This window comes from Chlorocebus sabaeus, chromosome 2, assembly GCF_047675955.1.
Source record: "Chlorocebus sabaeus isolate Y175 chromosome 2, mChlSab1.0.hap1, whole genome shotgun sequence".
Classification (NCBI taxonomy): Eukaryota; Metazoa; Chordata; class Mammalia; order Primates; family Cercopithecidae; genus Chlorocebus; species Chlorocebus sabaeus.
Window position 1 is genome coordinate 27,178,980 of NC_132905.1, and position 18,091 is coordinate 27,197,070.

The 18,091-nt window shown below is 50.9% G+C and overlaps 1 long non-coding RNA gene across 3 annotated transcripts in view; it reads right to left on the minus strand.

The window, feature by feature from the left end:
- Window positions 1-18,091, minus strand: part of LOC140709101 (uncharacterized) — an 80,941-nt gene that overhangs the window by 52,908 nt on the left and 9,942 nt on the right. The gene's annotated exons all lie outside the window — the stretch shown is intronic.

Here is an 18,091-nt window from a genome sequence, read left to right on the forward strand (position 1 = left end):
GCTCAAGTGATCCTCCCTCCTCAGCCTCCCAAGTAGCTGGGACTACCGGTGCACATTATCATGCCTGGCTTGTATGAGGCATTATTTTAAGTGCTTTGGACGGATCAACTTATTCCGTATAACCCTGTGAGATAGATACTATTATTCCATTCAACAGGCGAGCAAATTAAGGCACAGAGAAGGCATATAATTAACAAGTAGTAGAGTTGGAATCTCAACCCAAAAAATTTGTTTCCAGAGTCTCTCTTTTTTTTTTTTTTTTTTTGAGATGGAGTCTCGCTCCACCACCCAAAGTGCAGTGGTGCCTTCTCGGCTCACTGCAAGCTCCGCCTCCCAGGTTCACCCCATTCTCCTGCCTCAGCCTCCCTGGTAGCTGGGACTACAGGCGCCCGCCACCTCGCCCGGCTAGGTTTTTTTTGTATTTTTAGTAGAGATGGGGTTTCACCGTGTTAGCCAGGATGATCTCGATCTCCTGACCTCGTGATCTGGCTGCCTCAGCCTCCCAAAGTGCTGTGATTATAGGCATGAGCCACCGCGCCCGGCCCAGTGGTGGGAACTATGATTTTCGCAATTATAGTGGACAACAGCAATCAAATTATGGACCTATGAAAGGGGGTAATTTTGGTGGAAGAAGCTCAGGCAGTCCCTATGGTGGTACTTACGGATCTGGTGGTGGAAGTGGTAAATATAGTAGCAGAAGGTTCTAAAAACAGCAGAAAAAGGCTATAGATCTCGGCTCACTGCAACCTCCTGGGTTCAAGGGATTCTCCTGCCTCAGCCTCCCAAGTAGCTGGGACTACAAGGATGCGCCACCACGCCCAGCTAATTTTTAGCAGAGATGGGGTGTTTCAACATGTTGGCCAGGATGTTCTCGATCTCTTGACCTCATGATCCACCCACCTCGGCCTCCCAAAATGCTGGGATTACAGGTGTGAGCCACTGCAGCTGGCCAATTTTTTGTATTTTTAGTAGAGTTGGGGTTTCACCATGTTGGCCAGGCTGGTCTCCAACTCCTGACCTCAGGTAATCCACCCGTCTCGGCCTCCCAAAGTGCTGGGATTACAGGCCTGAGCCATCATGCCCAGCCAGGGCTATAGTTCTTAGCAGGAGAGAGAGAGCAAGGAGTTGTCAGGAAAGCTACAGGTTACTTGGAGACAGTAGTTCCAAATGCGTTAGAGGAACTTTAAAAATCCGCCACAGAAGGAACGATGGTCCATCATCAGAAAAGTTACTGCAGCTTCAATAGGAAACCCTTCTTGTGCAGGACTGTCAGAGCCGCAGTTTGCAAAAAGTGCAGCGATTGATTAATATAATATAGTGTTGTAGCCTTTTCTTTACATCAGGTATATTGCCCTGTAGATTGTGGTAGTGGTACCAGGAATAAAAATTAAGGAATTTTTAACTTTTCAAATTAAGAAAAAGATAACATGATGGCCAAATTGGCTTTTTCCCAGGAATGCAGAGTTGACTTAAAAACTGAACATCACAGCTGGGTGCGGTGGCTCACTCCTGTAATCCCAGCACTTTGGGAGTCCGGGGCAGGTGGATCACGAGGTCAGGAGTTTGAAACTAGCCTGGCCAAGATGGTGAAACCCCGTCTCTACTAAAAATACAAACATTAGCCGGGCGTGGTGGCGGACACCTGTAATCACAGCTACTCGGGAGGCTGAGGCAGGAGAATCGCTTGAACCCAGGAGGCAGAGGTTGCAGTGAGCCGTGATTGCACCACTGCACTCCAGCCTGGGTGACAGAGCAGGACTCCATCTCAAAAAAAAAAAAAAGAAAAAAAAACCCCACAAAAAACAAAAACTGAACATCACTTGCTTAACAATAAGGATAAATGTAAAATTAAAATTTATTTACAAAATAAGAACTGAACATTGGCCAGGGACAATGGCTAATGCCTGTAATCTAAGAACTTTGGGAGGCTGAGGTGGGAGAATCACTTAAGGCCAGCCAGGAATTTGAGACGAGCCTGGGTAACATGGTGAGAGTCTGTCTTTACAAAAAATTTAAAAATTAGTCAGGCATGGTGGTGCATGCCTGTGGTCCCAGCTACCCCAGAGGCTGAGGCAGGAGAATTGTTTGAGCCTGTGACATTGAGGCTGCAGTGAGCCATGACTGTGCCACTACACCCCAGCCTAGCCAACAGAGCAAGACCCTGGCTCAATCAATCAATAACTGAACATTGGCTGGTGCGGTGGCTCACACCTGTAATCCCAGCACTTTGGGAGGCCGAGGCAGGTGGATCACCTGAGGCCAGGAGTTCAAGACCAGCCTGGCCAACATGGTGAAACCCCATCTCTACAAAAATAGAAAAATTAGCTGGGCATAATGGTGGGCGCCTGTAATCTCAGGTACTCCAGAGGCTGAGGCAGGAACATTGTTTGAACCCAGGAGGCAGAGGTTGCAGTGAGCCAAGATCGGGCCACGGCACTCCAGCCTGGGTGACAGAGTGATATTACATCTCAAAAAGAAAAAAAAAAAAATCTATAACATACTTCATGGGATTATTTTCCATCTAAGATTGGGAACGAAGCAACAATGTTCTTACCACGTCTACTCAGTGTTGCACCAAAGGCCCTAACAAGTGCAGTAAGACAAGAAAAAGAAATGTAAAGTATATGGATTGGAAAATAAAATAATACAGCTACGTTTACTTACAGATAACACAATCATATACAGATAATCCTAAGGAATCTGCCAAAAAGCTACTAGAACTAAAAGTAGATTTAGCAAGGTGACCCAGAGTCAATATGCTTTGAGAAGTGTAGTGACCCCAGTGGGGTCTCTGCTTCCTTTTCTTTGGTTTCTTTGCCTGACTGAGAGCTCTTTGACCTTTGTACCCTTAATTTTTTTTTTCTTTTTATTTTTTAGAGACAGTTTCACTATGTTGCTTAGGCAGGCTTCAAACTCCTGGGCTCAAGTGATCCTGTTGCCTGGGCCTCCCAAGTAGCTGGGCCTCTAGGTGTGCACCACCACGCCCGGCTTGTATTCTGTACCTTTGAGAAGAGTCTCTTCTTGAGCTGTGCTGTAACCCTGAAAAAATTCTGTGGTTGGGAATGAGCTAAATATTTGAAAATAGGCCCAGTTGAACTAGTGACCAAGACCTTATATCTTTTGCATGGTTCTTGAACCACCCCACCCCAGCCACTGTCACCAGTTATTAGAATCAGAAAGGGTAGCTACACCTGGGATCTGGTCTCAGGGATAAAGAGGTCAGGGGTCATCCATCCCTGATTGCTTCCTCTCTCTCAGCCTCACATCCAGCCCAACAGAAAGCCCTATTGGGTGTGGTGAGAACACAGCTAAGAACCGACCACTTCTCACCTGGACAGAGCCTGCTGCAGCTTCCTGCGTGGCTTCCTCTCTTCACAGCAGGCAGGAGGAGTCAGGTCATCTCACTCCCCTGCTCAGAATCCTCCCTGTCACACTTAAAATCAATCCCAAGTCCTCTCCCTGGAAAGGCTCTGTGTGACCTGACTCCCAAATCCCCACTCCCCTCGTCCTGTCTCCTGTGGCCGCCTGCTGAGGACGCACGCGCCTCCCTGAGGCCTGTGCTCACACTCACACCCTGGCACTCCGTGTCCTCTGAACGCTGCTTTATTTCCTCTTGGCACTTATCACTCTCACATTCTTTTCTTATTTGTTTACTGTCCACCTTGCCAACTAGATTGTGGGCAGGAATCTTGCTTTTCATACTGCAGAATCTCTGGTTTTCTGAACAGTGCCTGGCACAGAGTCAGCACGCAGTATCTGTTTGTTGAATGAATAACTGAGTCTCTGTGATAAACACTCGGATGGAGCCACGATGACAAGCAGTTTTAAAGGAGAGCTCATCACCGTTTGCACTCCTACTGTCTGTGGGCACAGATGGTGTTGGGAATGATTCTTGAAGGCCTATCATTGCACGATTTGCAGCAAACACATATTGAGCATTTACTAAGCCCTACTCTGCCCTGGGGACAGAAGGCCCACCCAGAGCCAGCCCTCAGCTGAAGACAGAGTGCTGTGGGGCACACAGGTCCAGGTGACTGATGGGGGAGCAGGTCACTAGGGGTAATGGGGAGGTGACTTTGGTTCTGTCTTTGGAACTGATGCTACAAATGGCCTGAATCTTCCTGTTTAGGGGGCAGTCTTCCCCCAGCTCTTCATCCTCTCTCCCCCTCTCAACATGCATAGGTGTGCTGACCAGCTCATTCATTTATTCAGTAAACATCTGCTGAGCACCCACTACATGCTGGACACTCTGCTCTGGGCCCAGACACACGTATGAAATCATCACACTCAGGGGAAATAAGCGCTGTCTTGTCAGCACATCCACAGCTAGGATTTTCCTTAACGGTCCTCATTTCACGTATGTAGTTCCTGTATTATTCTCATCAGAGCATGTCCCCAGATTTTTTTTTTTTTTTTTTTTTTTTTTGAGACGGAGTTTTGCTCTTGTTCCTCAGGCTGGAGTGCAATTGCACGATCTCAGCTCACTGCACCCTCCACCTCCTGCGTTCAAGCAATTCTCCTGCCTCAGCCTCCTGAGTAGCTGGGATTATAGGCACCTGCCACCATGCCTGACTAATTTTTTTGTATTTTTAATAGAGACAGGGTTTCACCATGTTAGCCAGGCTGCTCTCGAACTCCTGACCTCAGGTGATCCACCCACCTTGGGCTCTCAAAGTACTGGGATTACAGGCATAAGCCACCGTGCCTGGCCATGATTTTGTTTCAGGAAATAAATTTAGCCAGCTGTGGTGGCTCACACCTGTAATCCCAGCACTTGGGAAGTCTGAGTGGGAGGATCGCTTGAGCCCAGGAGTTCAAGATCAGCCTGGCAACATAGTGAGATCCTGTCTCTAAAAAAAATTTTAAAGTTAGGCATGGTGGTGCACCCCCCTGTAGTTCCAGCTACTCAAGAAGCTGAGGTGGGAGGATCACTTGAGCCCAGAAGTTCAAGACTGCAGTGAACCATGATTGTGCCACTGCACTCCAAGCTGGGCAACAGAGTGAGATCCTGTCTCAAAAAAAAAAAAAAAAAAAAGCTGGGTGTGGTGGCTCATGCCAGTAATCCCAGCACTTTGGGAGGCCAAGGTGGGTGATCTCCTGAGGTCAGGAGTTTGAGACCAGCCTGGGCAACATAGCAGAATGCTGTTTCTATTCAAAATACAAAAATTACCTGGGCCAGGCATGGTGGCTCACGCCTGTAATCTTAGCACTTTGGGAGGCCAAGGTGGGTGAATCACTTACCCCGTCTTTAAAAAAAAATACAGGCCAGGCACGGTGGCTCATGCCTGTAATCCCAGCACTTTGGGAGGCCGAGGCGGGCAGATCACAAGGTCAGGAAATCGAGATCATCCTGGCTAACACGGTGAAACCCCATCTTTACTGAAAATACAAAAAATTATCCAGGCGTGGTGGTGGGTGCCTGTAGTCCCAGCTACTAGGGAGGCTGAGGCAGGAGAATGGTGTGAACCCGGGAGGCAGAGCTTGCAGTGAGCTGAGATTGCGCCACTGCACTCCAGCCTGGGTGACGGAGGTTCCGTCTCAAAAAAAAAAAAAAAAAAAAAAAAAAATACAGCTGGGCACAGTGGCTCATGCCTGTAATCCCAGCACTTTGCAATGCCAAGGCAGGTGGATCACAAGGTCAAGAGATCAAGACCATCCTGGCCAACATAGTGAAACCCTGTCTCTACTAAAAATACAATAATTAGCTGGGTGTGGTAGCATGCGCCTGTAATCCTAGCTACTCGGGAGGCTGAGGCAGGATAATTGCTTGAACCCGGGAGGTGTAGGTTGCAGTGAGCCGAGATTGTGCCACTGCATTCCAGCCAGATGACAGAACAAGACTCTGTCTCAAAAAAAACCCCACAAAAATTAGCCAGGCATGGTAGCATATACCTGTAGTCCCAGCTACTCAGGAGGCTAAGGTGGGAGAATCGCTTGAACCTGGGAGGTGGAGGTTGCAGTGAGCCAAGATAGTGCCACCGCACTCCAGCTTGGGTGACCCTGTCTTTAAAAAAAAAAAAGAGAAAAAGAAAAGAAATAAACCTATTATAGCTACAGAAGAGGTCTTTTCAAGATGCTATGGGAGTTGAGAACAAAGATTGACATAGTCTGGGAAGGCGATAATCTGGGAAGGCGATGGTCTGGGAAGGCGATGGTCTGGGAAGGTCCCATTGGAACGAATGGCAAAGGATGAGTGTGAGTTTGCCATGAGGAGAAGCTGAGGGCAGGCTTTCCAGATGGAGGGAGGGGTATGTGTAAGGATGCAGTGGTAGAAAGAACGAGGTATGTTTACAGAGTGGCTGGTGGGCAGAGGGTCCAGAGGGAACACTGGAAGCTGTGGCTGGATGCGGGGCCTAGAGGAGGACCCACCAGAAAGAAAGGCACAGTATAAGTTCCTGGTTTCAGAAAGCTCCGGCAGGCGTAGGCAACATCACCTCTGGGACCTCTGGGGTCAGGTGGTCCAGTGACGATGCTGGGAGGGGCTATGAGAGATCAGATCAGGAGCTGCGTGTGGGAAGTGGGCCTAGCAGGACCCTCCCGAACCTTCTCTGCTGAGGCCTCTGAGAAGCTTTGGGGATGCTGAATCTGGCAGCCTCCACTGTCTGCACCCTGAGGACAAAAGCCGTGACTTAGCAGGCCTGACTCAGAGGAGATGCTCAGTAAGTGTTTCTCAACTGAAAGTGGACAGAGGTGAGCCCCACGGGGGCAGGAATGACGTCTTGCTCATCAATCTCCCTCATAGTGCCTGATGCAGAACAGATATACAGCAGGACAGCCAGGTGGGGCTGCTGCTGGGGCCTGTCCCCAACCCTGTGCTGACCTCTGCACAATCCTGTGACCTCCACAGAGTCTTCCAGGCACCCTTCACCAACCAAGATTTGGGGCCTGAGTAGAGCCTGGCCATGGCTGTCCCGAGGCCTGTCATATAGCCAGGTATGCCAGAGGGACTTGGGAAGATGGGGTCTTCCCGCTCCGGACTCTGAGTAGCATCCTGGTAGCTCAGGGCCCCAGGCCTTCCTCCTTGGTCCACACACAGGCTTGAAGCCCCTGTGGAATCAGTGCCTTTGGGCCAATGAAAAGCTGATCCTGGCATCGCTCACTCACTCACTCGGTCAATGGCTAATTCCCATTATATAAGACAGGAGCATACTGTTAAAGACATTATCTCTTATTACTTCATTCTGGGTTCCCTAGATTGGAACTCTGTTTTCAAACTCAAGAGAACAGTAGAACCATCCAGAGAGCTTGTCCAAGAAGCAGATTTCTGACCTCTGTCCCCAAAAGTCTGATTCAGTTAGGTCTGCGGTGGGGCCCACGAGTCGACAGTGTCGACAAGTTCCCCTGATGATTTCTGTACACTCAAGTCTGAGAACCACTGTTCTCTGAGGTCACTTGGGCCCTTAGAGTGACTGTGGTGTCAATCCACAGTACAGAAGTTTACACTGTGACCCAGGACACACCTTATAAAAAATCTGAAACAAAAGTTTTATGACGCAGTATTTACCCCAACCATGGTCATGTTCTCTGCTCAATTTCACTACAAACACGCACTGGTCCAGACCCACTAAATTAGTGGGTTCTGACCCTGGCTACCCATCAGAATCACCTGGGCAGCTTTTACAGTGTGCAGGCCACATCCCAGACCAGTGAGTCAGAAACCCTGGAGGTGGGGTACAGGCATCAGTAGTTGATTTATTGAATTTATTTATTTATGTATTTATTTTTTAGAGACAGGGTCTTGGTCTGTCACCCAGGCTGGAGTCCAGTGGTGTGATCATAGCTCACTGCAGCATCGACCTCTTGGGCTTAAGTAATTCTCCTGCCTCAGCTTCCCAAGTAGCTGAGACAACAGGCACATGCCGCCACACACATGCCGCCACACCCGGCTAACTTAAATTTTTTTTTTTTTTTAAAGAGATGGGGCTCTCCCTTTGTTGCCCAGGCTGGTTTTGAACTCCTGGGCTCAAGTCCTCTTGCCTTGGCCTGACAACATGCTGGGATTACAGGTGTGAGACATTGCACATGGCCCTAAACTGATTCTTGTCCCACAAATTGACCATGACCTGCAGGAAAACTTTACCTTTCCTGAAAAATTGGCAAATTCTTTTTTTCTTTCCCTGTTCACGTTTTTCGTCTTCCTCTTTGATAAGAAGAGCTGCATATTGATCCATCCCCTTTTGGAGTTGACTATGGGGACCTGGATAATCAGTCCCAGTAATTATCTGGATTTTTTTTTTTTTTTTTTTGGAGACACAGTCTCACTCTGTCACCCAGGCTGGAGTGTAGTGGTGCCATCTTGGCTCACTGCAACCTCCACCTTCCAGGTTCAAGCAATTCTCCAGCCTCAGCCTCCTGAGTAGCTGGGATTACAGGCACCCGCCATCACGCCCGGCTAATTTTTTTGTATTTTTAGTAGAGATGAGGTTTCGCCATGTTGGCCAGGCTGGTCTCAAACTCCTGACCTCAGGTGATCCACCCACCTTGGCCTCCCAAAGTGCTGGGATTGCAGGCATGAGCCACCGCGCCCGGCCTTATGTGGATCTTATGGATCTTTAAAGATCTTCCTGGATCCGGCCGGGTACGGTGGGCGGCTCACGCCTGCAATCCCAGCACTTCGGTCCCGTTAGAGGCTTCACCGTGCCTTCTCATTGGAAGTCTGTATTTCTGGCCGGGTGTGGCGGCTCACACCTGCAATCGCAGCACTTTGGGAGGCCAAGGTGGGCGTATCATCTGAGGTCAGGAGTTTGAGACCAGCCTGGCCAACATGGCAAAACCCCGTTTCTACTAAAAATACAAAAAAAAAAATAGCCCGATATGATGCCTCATGCCTATAATCCCAGCACTTTGGGAGGCTGAGGCGGGTCAATCACCTGAGGTCGGGAGTTTGAGACCAGCCTGACCAACATGATAAAACCCTGTCTCTACTAAAAACACAAAAATTAGTTGGGCATGGTGGCACATGCCTGTCATCCCAGCTACTCAGGAGGTTGAGGCAGGAGACTCACTTGAACCCAGGAGGTAGAGGTTGTAGTGAGCCGAGATCGCGCCACTGCACTCCAGCCTGGGCAACAGAGACTCTGTCTCAAAAAAATAATAATTACCCCGGTGTGGTAGCACACGCCTGTAATCCCAGCTACCAGGGAGCCTGAGGCATGAGAATCACTTGAACCCAGGAGGCGGAGGCTGCACTGAGCCAAAATGTGCCACTTCACTCCAGCCTGGGTGACACAGTGAGACTCTGTCTCAAAAAAAAAAAAAAAAATTCATGGATCCATACGGCTTTCTCCTCTATCACTCACATGGTTTTCTCTTTGCGTCTGTGCCTTCTTATGTAAGGGGCAGAGTGGCCATAAGGGCCGGCCACTATATTCTTGGGGCTGAACCAGGCCAGAGAATGGGCCAGGGGTGGGGCAGCTGAGCACTGAGCACTTCCTGTGGCTTCTCAAGCTCTGGGGTACAGTCTGCAGTGGGGCCCTGCTCCACTCCACACCGCTGCTGTGGATTCCTGTTTGCAGCTGCTGTGCTGGGCTGGCCTCCCCAGCCCCTCCACCAGCATATGGATGTATGTGAGGTGGGGGTGCTGATGCTGCCTAGAAAATAGCAGGAGGGGCCTCGGAGAGGTCAACCCAGGAGCGCCCAAGGGCAAGGGAGGAGACGTAAAGAAGTTGGAGAGGGTCCTGGGAGGGAGACTGAGGCAGAGAACAAAGGGTCCCGACAGCCTCTCACAGTTGGTTCATATCAAGGCGGGTGCCAGGAGGTCTGTCCGCTCCTGATGCCTCCTTTCCTGGTCTGTCACTGTGCTTGCAGTGCCAACATTACTGCCCCATGTGGCCCTTTCTTGGGGGCCTGGAGTGAGAGGAGCTGTGGCTGAGTTTGAATCCTGGCTCTGCACTTACTAGCTGTGTTTCCCCAGGCAAACTGTTTCTCTTCTCTAAGCCTCAGTTTTTCCATCTGTAAAATGAAGACAATGGGAGTACAATCCCCACACATTGTTTTAAGTCACACAAATGTGGGTGCTGCTGCTCCTTCAGCGTCCCTCTTTGCCTCTGCCTTAAGGGACTCGGGCAGCAGCTCAGAGGGAGGCAGGTACATCAAAGAGACTATCAATCAACTTTGTGTTTTCATTGCAAGAGGCCCTGCACCTGGGGTGGGAGACGTCCCACATGAATGTGTGATGTGGCACGTCCCTACCCCTCTTTGGGCCTGTTTTTCAGTCTGTACGGTGGGGAGAGGAGGATCCATGAGGTGACTTCCAGTGGGTTTCTAGCTCTGACTGGCTACTGACCCAAGAGATCCTGTCACTGTTTTAACGTTTTGCCAAGAGATCAGAATCATGTGGTGTTTTGGGGAGGGAGGAATCCCTCCTAGTCAGCGCAAGGAAATTCTGTGACTATACTCTATTAAAAATCCTAGTTGCCAATGTATTGGCTGAGCCTAGATCCCTACTGTGGGCCATTCACATTCACTTTTATTTTTTTAAGATGGAGTCTGGCTCTGTTGCCCAGGCTGGAGTGCAGTGATGCAGTCATGGCTCACTGCATCCTGGAACTCCTGGGCTCAAGCAATCCTCCTGCCTCAGCCTCCCAAGTAGCTCAGACTACAGGCAGGCACCACCATGCCTCACTACATTTTAAATTTTTTTGTAGAGAAGTTGTCTCATTATGTTGGCTAGGCTGGTCTCAAATTCTTGAGCACAAGTGATTCTCCCACCTCAGCCTCCCAAAGTGCTGGGATTACAGGTGTGAGCCACAGTGCCCCGCCTGTATTCATTTTTAGAAATGCAGATTTTTGCTCTATTGCTGATAGGCTCTCATGGCAGCAACATGGCAGACAACAGCCAGACTGCTCGACACCAAGGCTAGGAACTCCAGCCCTTCACATCTGGCCTTCTGCCTGCCCCACCCTCAAGTCATATCATACTTGGCTCTCGGCACTGGAGGGGCAAGCCCTGGTATCACTGTGAATCTCAAATAGAGAGTGACCTAGGAGCTCTCTGAGAGCAGGGACCATGTCCACCTCCTTCAGCAGAGATGCCTAAGGCCTGACACATACAGTAGGTCCTGTCCTTCCCTGAAGGCTCCCCACATCACGGGTGCTGGGGAAGCATTTGCTGAACGAACGAACATAGAGTGAATATTACAGGTGCTGCATGATGAAACGCTCCTGCCTTCAGAAACACTTGGGAAATGCCCAGTTAGGCAAGTGCGACGCCTTAAGAAGTCTTGTGTTAACACAGATTATGAACCTCTCAGAGAAGGATGATTTTCAGTGTCCCCTAAACTGACCCCCCATCTCCTCTATTTCTAAGCAGGTGGCCCACAGAACACACTCAGAGAGTCCCTGGAATGAGTCCTCTCGTCTCCCCCAAAGCCCACGCCCAGCACCGTGTCTCTGCTGAGGAGCAGCTCCACTGCCTTGGGAGAAAACCCGAGCTTCTTAGCCCGGCATCCAAGGCCTCTGCTGGAGCCTTGCTCACTTCTAACCTCCTATTGTCCTGAGGTGCAGCCCCCTGGCCCACCCCAGCACCAATGTGTCTTGTTGCCCGGGATCCTGTGGGAACATCCTTCAAGTTTCCACTCATGGCCCACTCCTCTATGAAGCCTCCCTTGATTGCTCGAAAGTTAGCTGCCTCTCCTCTGCTTTCATGGCCTGTCTCCATCTCCCCAAGCCTGGGCCCCACTTGGCTCATATGGGCAGGACATGGAGCTGGGGCTCAGGAAATCTTGGTTGACTGAGGAGTCAGGCAAAGCCTATTTTCTGGGCCGCACCTGCAGTCATATATCTGTGGGCTCCTTTCTTTTTTTTTTTTTTGAGATGGAGTCTCGCTCTGTTGCCCAGGCTGGAGTGCAATGGCTGGATCTCTACTCACTGCAAGCTCCGCCTCCCGGGTTTCCACCATTCTCCTGCCTCAGCCTCCCGAGTAGCTGGGACTACGGGCGCCCACCACCTCGCCCAGCTAGTTTTTTGTGTTTTTTAGTAGAGACGGGGTTTGACTGTGTTAGCCAGGAAGGTCTCAATCTCCTGACCTCGTGATACACCCGCCTCGGCCTCCCAAAGTGCTGGGATTACAGGCTTGAGCCACCGCGCCTGGCCAGGGCTCCTTTCTGAGACCTCCATGCAGGGAGGGCCTGGGCTGGCGCTGAGCTTACCCACCTCTCCTGGTTTGGCTCTCCCGGATGAGGAAGGCCCCTCCAGGGTTCCCAGGTAACAACAGCAGTTCCTCAGCTTTCTCCCTGCTTAGGCCCTCGTACAGCCACCTGGAGGAGTGAGAGAGAGGGACAAGGGACAGGGTCAGCCTGGAGGAAGAGGGAAGCCAAGATTTTACCACCACCTCTGAGTGACCCTCACAAGGCCCTCCCTCTCTGGGCCTCAAAGTTCTACCTGTTCCACAAAGAGCTGGGCTCAGGGTCTCGGAGGCCCACGCCATCTTTGTCCTCCTAGTCCTGGCTCCAGGGCCCTGGCAGGACAAACTCCATGGGGACAGCCTCAGCTTTCTCTGCCTGGAGACCTCATTCCCAAGTAACCTGGGTTGGTCCCAGCCTCTCTGCTATCCCTGCTCAGTGCCCCCAGCACCCTGATTCTATCTACTCACCTTTCTAAGCCCCACCTTCCCAAGAGCTGCCCCTCTGATTTTTTCTTTTTTAATTGAGACAGGCTCCTGCTGTGTGGCCTAGACTGGAGTGCAGTGGCACAATCACGGCTCACTGCAGCCTTGACCTTCCAGGCTCGAGCGATCCTCCCACCTTAGCCTCCCTAGTAGCTGGGACCACAGGTGCGCACCACTGTGCCAGGCCCTCACAGGGCATGCTCCCATCTCCTATTTGGACTTTTCAGCATTTTCCACCATGAGATCCTGGCAACCTCCAAAGCCCAGAGCTCCACACCTCCTCTATGGGCCTTCCCAAGCCCCTCCCCTGGCTCCCACGTCTCACAGGCCAACCCGTGCTAGGATGAGCTATCTGCACCTCTTGAGGGCAGGGCCTCGGTTCAATTCTCCTCTATCCTCAGCTTTGCTCAGCGCAGAGCTGCACATAAAGGGGAGCTCTTGTGGGAAGAGAAAGCAGGAAGCTCCGCAAGGCGGGCCTGGGGTGGGAACTCACCCATGGGAGACTTTGGCCACGTGGACGCTGGGGATGTTGTACTCTCTGCCTGAGACTTCAGACAGCACCGTCCACCAGTCTCCTTCCCTGGAGAGAGAAAAGAGTCGGGGTACCTTTTTCAGATGAGCCAAGGCCCCAAGAACTGCACATTCAGGGTTGTCAAGGAGCCTCTCAGGCTGGGTCCTGCAGCCACCTGTCCCGCCTGTTTCCCAGGCTTCCCTGCACTAGCCTGTCCAGGTAGCTCCTGAGTCAGGGCTGGGGCCAGTGGTAGATGGCACTTCAGGCTCCCTGCTACAGGGCACTGCCCACCCACTGCCTCTCCCTGTGGGGGTGTCCAGCCACCTAAAATTCCACCACAGGGTTTCTGTGAGCACTTCAGCAAAGGCTCATGCTTTTCTACCTGGGGAAGGGCCCCTTCTCCCGGGACACCATCTCTATTCCTTCCTTCCTTCATCTATTTTTATTTTTTTGAGACAGAGTTTTGCTCTTGTCGCCCAGGCTGGAGTGCAGTGGCGTGATCTCAGCTCACTGCAACCTCCGCCTCCCAGGTTCAAGCGATTCTCCTGCCTTGGCCTCCCGAGTAGCTGGGATTACAGGCACCTGCCACCACACCTGGCTAATTTGTGTATTTTTAGTAGAGACAGGGTTTCACCATGTTGGCCAGGCTGGTCTCAAACCCCTGACCTCAGGTGATCTGCCTACCTTGGCCTCCCAAAGTGCTGGGATTACAGGTGTGAGCTAGCACATGTGGCCCATTCATTTATTTTTAAAGACAGAGTCTTGCTGTCACCCAAGCTGAAGTGCACTGGCTTGATCATAGCTCACTGCAGTCTTGAACTCCCGAGTTCAAGCGATTCTCCCACCTAAGCCTTCCAGACAGCTGGGACTACAGGCACACACCACCATGCCTGGCTCTATTAGTGACACCTGGGACTACAGGCACGCACTGCCATGCCTGGCTCTATTAGTAACAGCTGGGACTAGAGGCACTCACCACCATGCCTGGCTCTATTAGTAACAGCTGGGACTAGAGGCACGCACCACCATGCCTGGCTCTATTAGTGACACCGGGGACTACAGGCAGGCACCACCATGCCTGGCTCTATTAGTGCATATTCAGGTACCCAGTGCCCATGGACTTACTCAGAGACGATGGTCAATGGCTCCCCGCCCGAGTCTCAGCGACAGCTCAGCTGGGCCACCTGCTGGGAAACTGCCCAGGGCCATGGCTGTGGCCTTGCTTCTCTCTAGATGGAGGGACAGAAATGGTCACCCACTTAGCTAGCCCTGCTCCATGTGTGACGTCTAGTGGAGTCTGGCCTGGGTCTGGCTCCCAGCATCAGCCCTCCACAAGCACCCTGACGGAGTCCCATCCACTTCCTAAGAGGGCCACCCTGGAATCAAGCTTTGCCAGCAGAGTTTTGCAGGGCCCTGACAGTGCCCAGACAGAAAGAAAGAAAGAAAAATATTTGCAATTGGGTCGTGCTCCATCAGCACCGCACGTAGCCTGAGCGACAGGGCAAGATCCTATCTCTAAAAATTAGGCTCAATGCAGCCTTGACCTCCTGGGCGCAAATCCTCCAGCCTCAGCCTCCTGAGTGGCTGGGACTACAGGTGTGCACCACTACACCCAGCTAATTTAAAACCATTGTTTAGTAGAGATGAGGTCTCTCTATGTTGCCCAGGACATGATGGCCATGAGGCTCAGGATGTGGTAACCGTAAGGCCCAATTTCAAGGCTGGGCCTCAGTCGGCAAGGGCACCCTCAGCACAGGATGCATGCCCTCACCCACCCCAGAGGGCAGCCTGCTCAGGCCAGCCAGACTCCCTATGACTGCCAAGCCTTGTAGCCTGAAAATCCAGCTTTCAGCAGCTGCTGAAGGCCACTTCACTGCACCCTAGTGTCCCTCCTTTCTTCCCCTTGTCCTTTCTCTGTAAGGATTCCTGAGACACTTGTAGCACATAAACGCATTAAGTGTGAGAAGCAGCCAGAGTCAGCAAGAAGGGCCCATCTGCGTCCTAGACACCCTGTAGGAAGCAAGGTCTTAGAGGACTCTGGTCCTCTAAGATGGAGCTAGGACCCCAGGAAGTGGGGCAGGGGACGCAAACGAGCAGACAAGGATGTGGGGGTTGGGTGGGGGCACCGTGTGGGCTGAAGGGCCTGTGCTCCAGGTGGGCATGGGAAGAGTGAGGCTGATTCTGGAAATGGACTAGTTCCTCCACATCCTCCCAGACACATGTGGAGACCCCTGCAGTGAACCCAGCCTGGAGAGCTCCCCAGGGGTCTCTCCTCTGAGGTCTTTGCAGCATAAGGCCTGGCCATTCCACAGTGCAGGGAAATGTCTGATGCTTAGACAAATGATGCACATCTTGTGACACGTGCTCTCTGATGAGAATGGGAAAATGTGGCCTGGGAGGGCCCCTTTCCCTCCTGGAAGCCCTGGCCTTGCACCCCTGGGGGCAGCCACCCAGCTGTATACACTACACTGTCCCCCTGAATGGCCTCATTCTGCCTGGCTGACTTACCTTCATCCATTTCCCAACCAAAACATCCCTTTTTCCAGGAAGCCTTCCCTGACCAGCCACTTCTGCACACACTCTTGGTCAGAATCCCTTAAAACATACTGCCACCAAAATCTAAGTTCTAGTTAGTGATTGGTTTAGCACCTGTCCCTGGGGCTCAACTGTCCCTGAAGGCATGGACTGTGCCTGTCTTGTCTACTTCTGTGTCCCCAGGTCCTGTCACAAGGCCTGGCATGTGGTAGATTTAAAGTGGTTGCAAGAGGCCGGGCGCAGGGGCTCACGCCTGCAATCTCAGCACTTTGGGAGGCCGAGGCACGTGGATCACCTGAGGTTGGGAGTTTGAGCCCAGCATGACCAACATGGTAAAACCTCATCTCTACTAAAAATACAAAATTAGCCCGGTGTGGTGGCGCATGACTGTAATCCCAGCTACTTGAGAGGCTGAGGCAGGAGAATCACTTGAACCTGGGAGACAGAGGTTGCAGTGAGCCAAGATCACACCATTGCACTCCAGCCTGGGCAACAAGAGCTAAACTCCATCTCAAAAAGAAAAAAAAAAAAAAAAAGGTTGCAAGACTGACCGACCGCGGTGACTCACACCTGTAATTCCAGCACTTTGGGAGGCCGAGGCGGGCAGATAGCCCGAGGTCGGAAGTTCCAGACCAGCCTGGCCCACATGGAGAAACCCCGTCTCTAATAACAATACAAAAATTAGCCAGGCGTGGTGGCGGGCACCTGTAATCCCAGCTACTCAGGAGGCTGAGACAGGAGAGGCGGAGGTTGTGGTGAGCCGACATTGCGCCACTGCACTCCAGCGTGGGCGACAGAGCAAGGTTCCGTCTCCAAAAAAAAAAAAAAGAAAATGTGCTTCAATCTGTTTTACTGCAGTGACAGATTAATAGTTGGCAGAATTTACTCACAATTCTAAATAATTTTTCTTTGAGGTAAGTAAATCTGCTCGGCATTGTCTTGGCTCATCAGTGTTTGCTTGTCAGCATTTTCTGTAACTGAAATAGGAGTGAGGTGACCCTTGTTCTATTAGTCAAGATCTACCTCTAAGGCATGTTTTTTTTTGTTTGTTTGGGTTTTTTTTTTGAGATGGAGTCTCGCTTTGCAATCTTGGTTCACTGCAACCTCCGCCTTCCAGGTTCAAGCGATTCTCCTACCTCAGCCTCCTGAGTAGCTGGGATTACAGGCACCCACCACCACACTTGGCTACTTTTTGTATTTTTAGTACAGATGAGGGTTCACCATGTTAGTCAGGCTGGTCTCGAACTCCTGACCTCATTATCTGCCCGCCTCAGCCTCCCACAGTGCTGGGATTACAGAAGTGAACCACTGTGCCCAGCCTACCTCTAAGGTTTTAATCGTTTTGAACCCAGTACTCTTGTTTGAAATGTCCAGCTGTAAACTTTGCTACATATTTGTAGGCACAGTGATGTTATTTCTTCAATGTAGGCTCACAGTCTGTGAAGTTTGCTTTTTTTTTTTTTTTTTTTGAGATAGTCCCACTCTGTCGCCGAGGCTGGAGTGCAGTGGCACGATCTAGGCTCACTGCAATCTTGACTTCCCAGGTTCAAGCGATTCTCCTCCCTCAGCCTCCTGAGTAGCTGGGATTACAGGCACATACCACCATGCCTGGCTAATTTTTTCTGTACTTTTAGTAGAGACAGGTTTCTCCATGTTGTCCAGGCTGGTCTCAAACTCTTGACCTCAGGTCTGCCTGCCTCGGCCTCTTTTTTTTTTTTTTTTTTTTTTTTTTTTGAGACAGAGTCTCACACTGTCACCCGGGCTGGACTGCAATGGCATGATCTTGGCTCACTGCAACCTCCACCTCCTGGGTTCAAGCGATTCTCCTGCCTCAGCCTCCCAAGTAGCTGGGATTACAGGTACCCACCACCACGCATAGCTAACTTTTTGTATTTTTACTAGAGATGGAGTTTCACTATGTTGGCCAGGTTGGTCTCGAATTCCTGACCTCATGATCTGCCCTCCTTGGCCTCTTAAAGTGCTGGGATTACAGGCATGAGCCACCACACCTGGCCTGAAGTTTGCTCTTTTTAGTCAGCTCCATAAAACAGTGTGCTAAGATTTTCACATCTTTAATTATCACATGGTTGAGGAGAGTTCTACATTACAAATGAAAAACTTGAGATGGGGAATTTAGGCGATGTATTGTTTTGTTTTGTTTTTGAGACAGAGTCTTGCTCTGTCCCCCAGGCTGGAGTGCAGTGGTGCGATCTCGGCTCACTGCAACCTCTGCCTCCCAGGTTTAAGAAATTCTCCTGTCTCAGCCTCCAGAGTAGCTGGGACTACAGGTACATGCCACCATGCCTGGCTAACTTTTGTATTTTTAGTAGAGACAGGGTTTTACCATATTGGTCGAGCTGGTCTCAAATTCTCGAGCTCAGGTGATCCACCTGCCTCAGCCTCCCAAAGTGCTGAGATTTACAAGCATGAGCCACCAC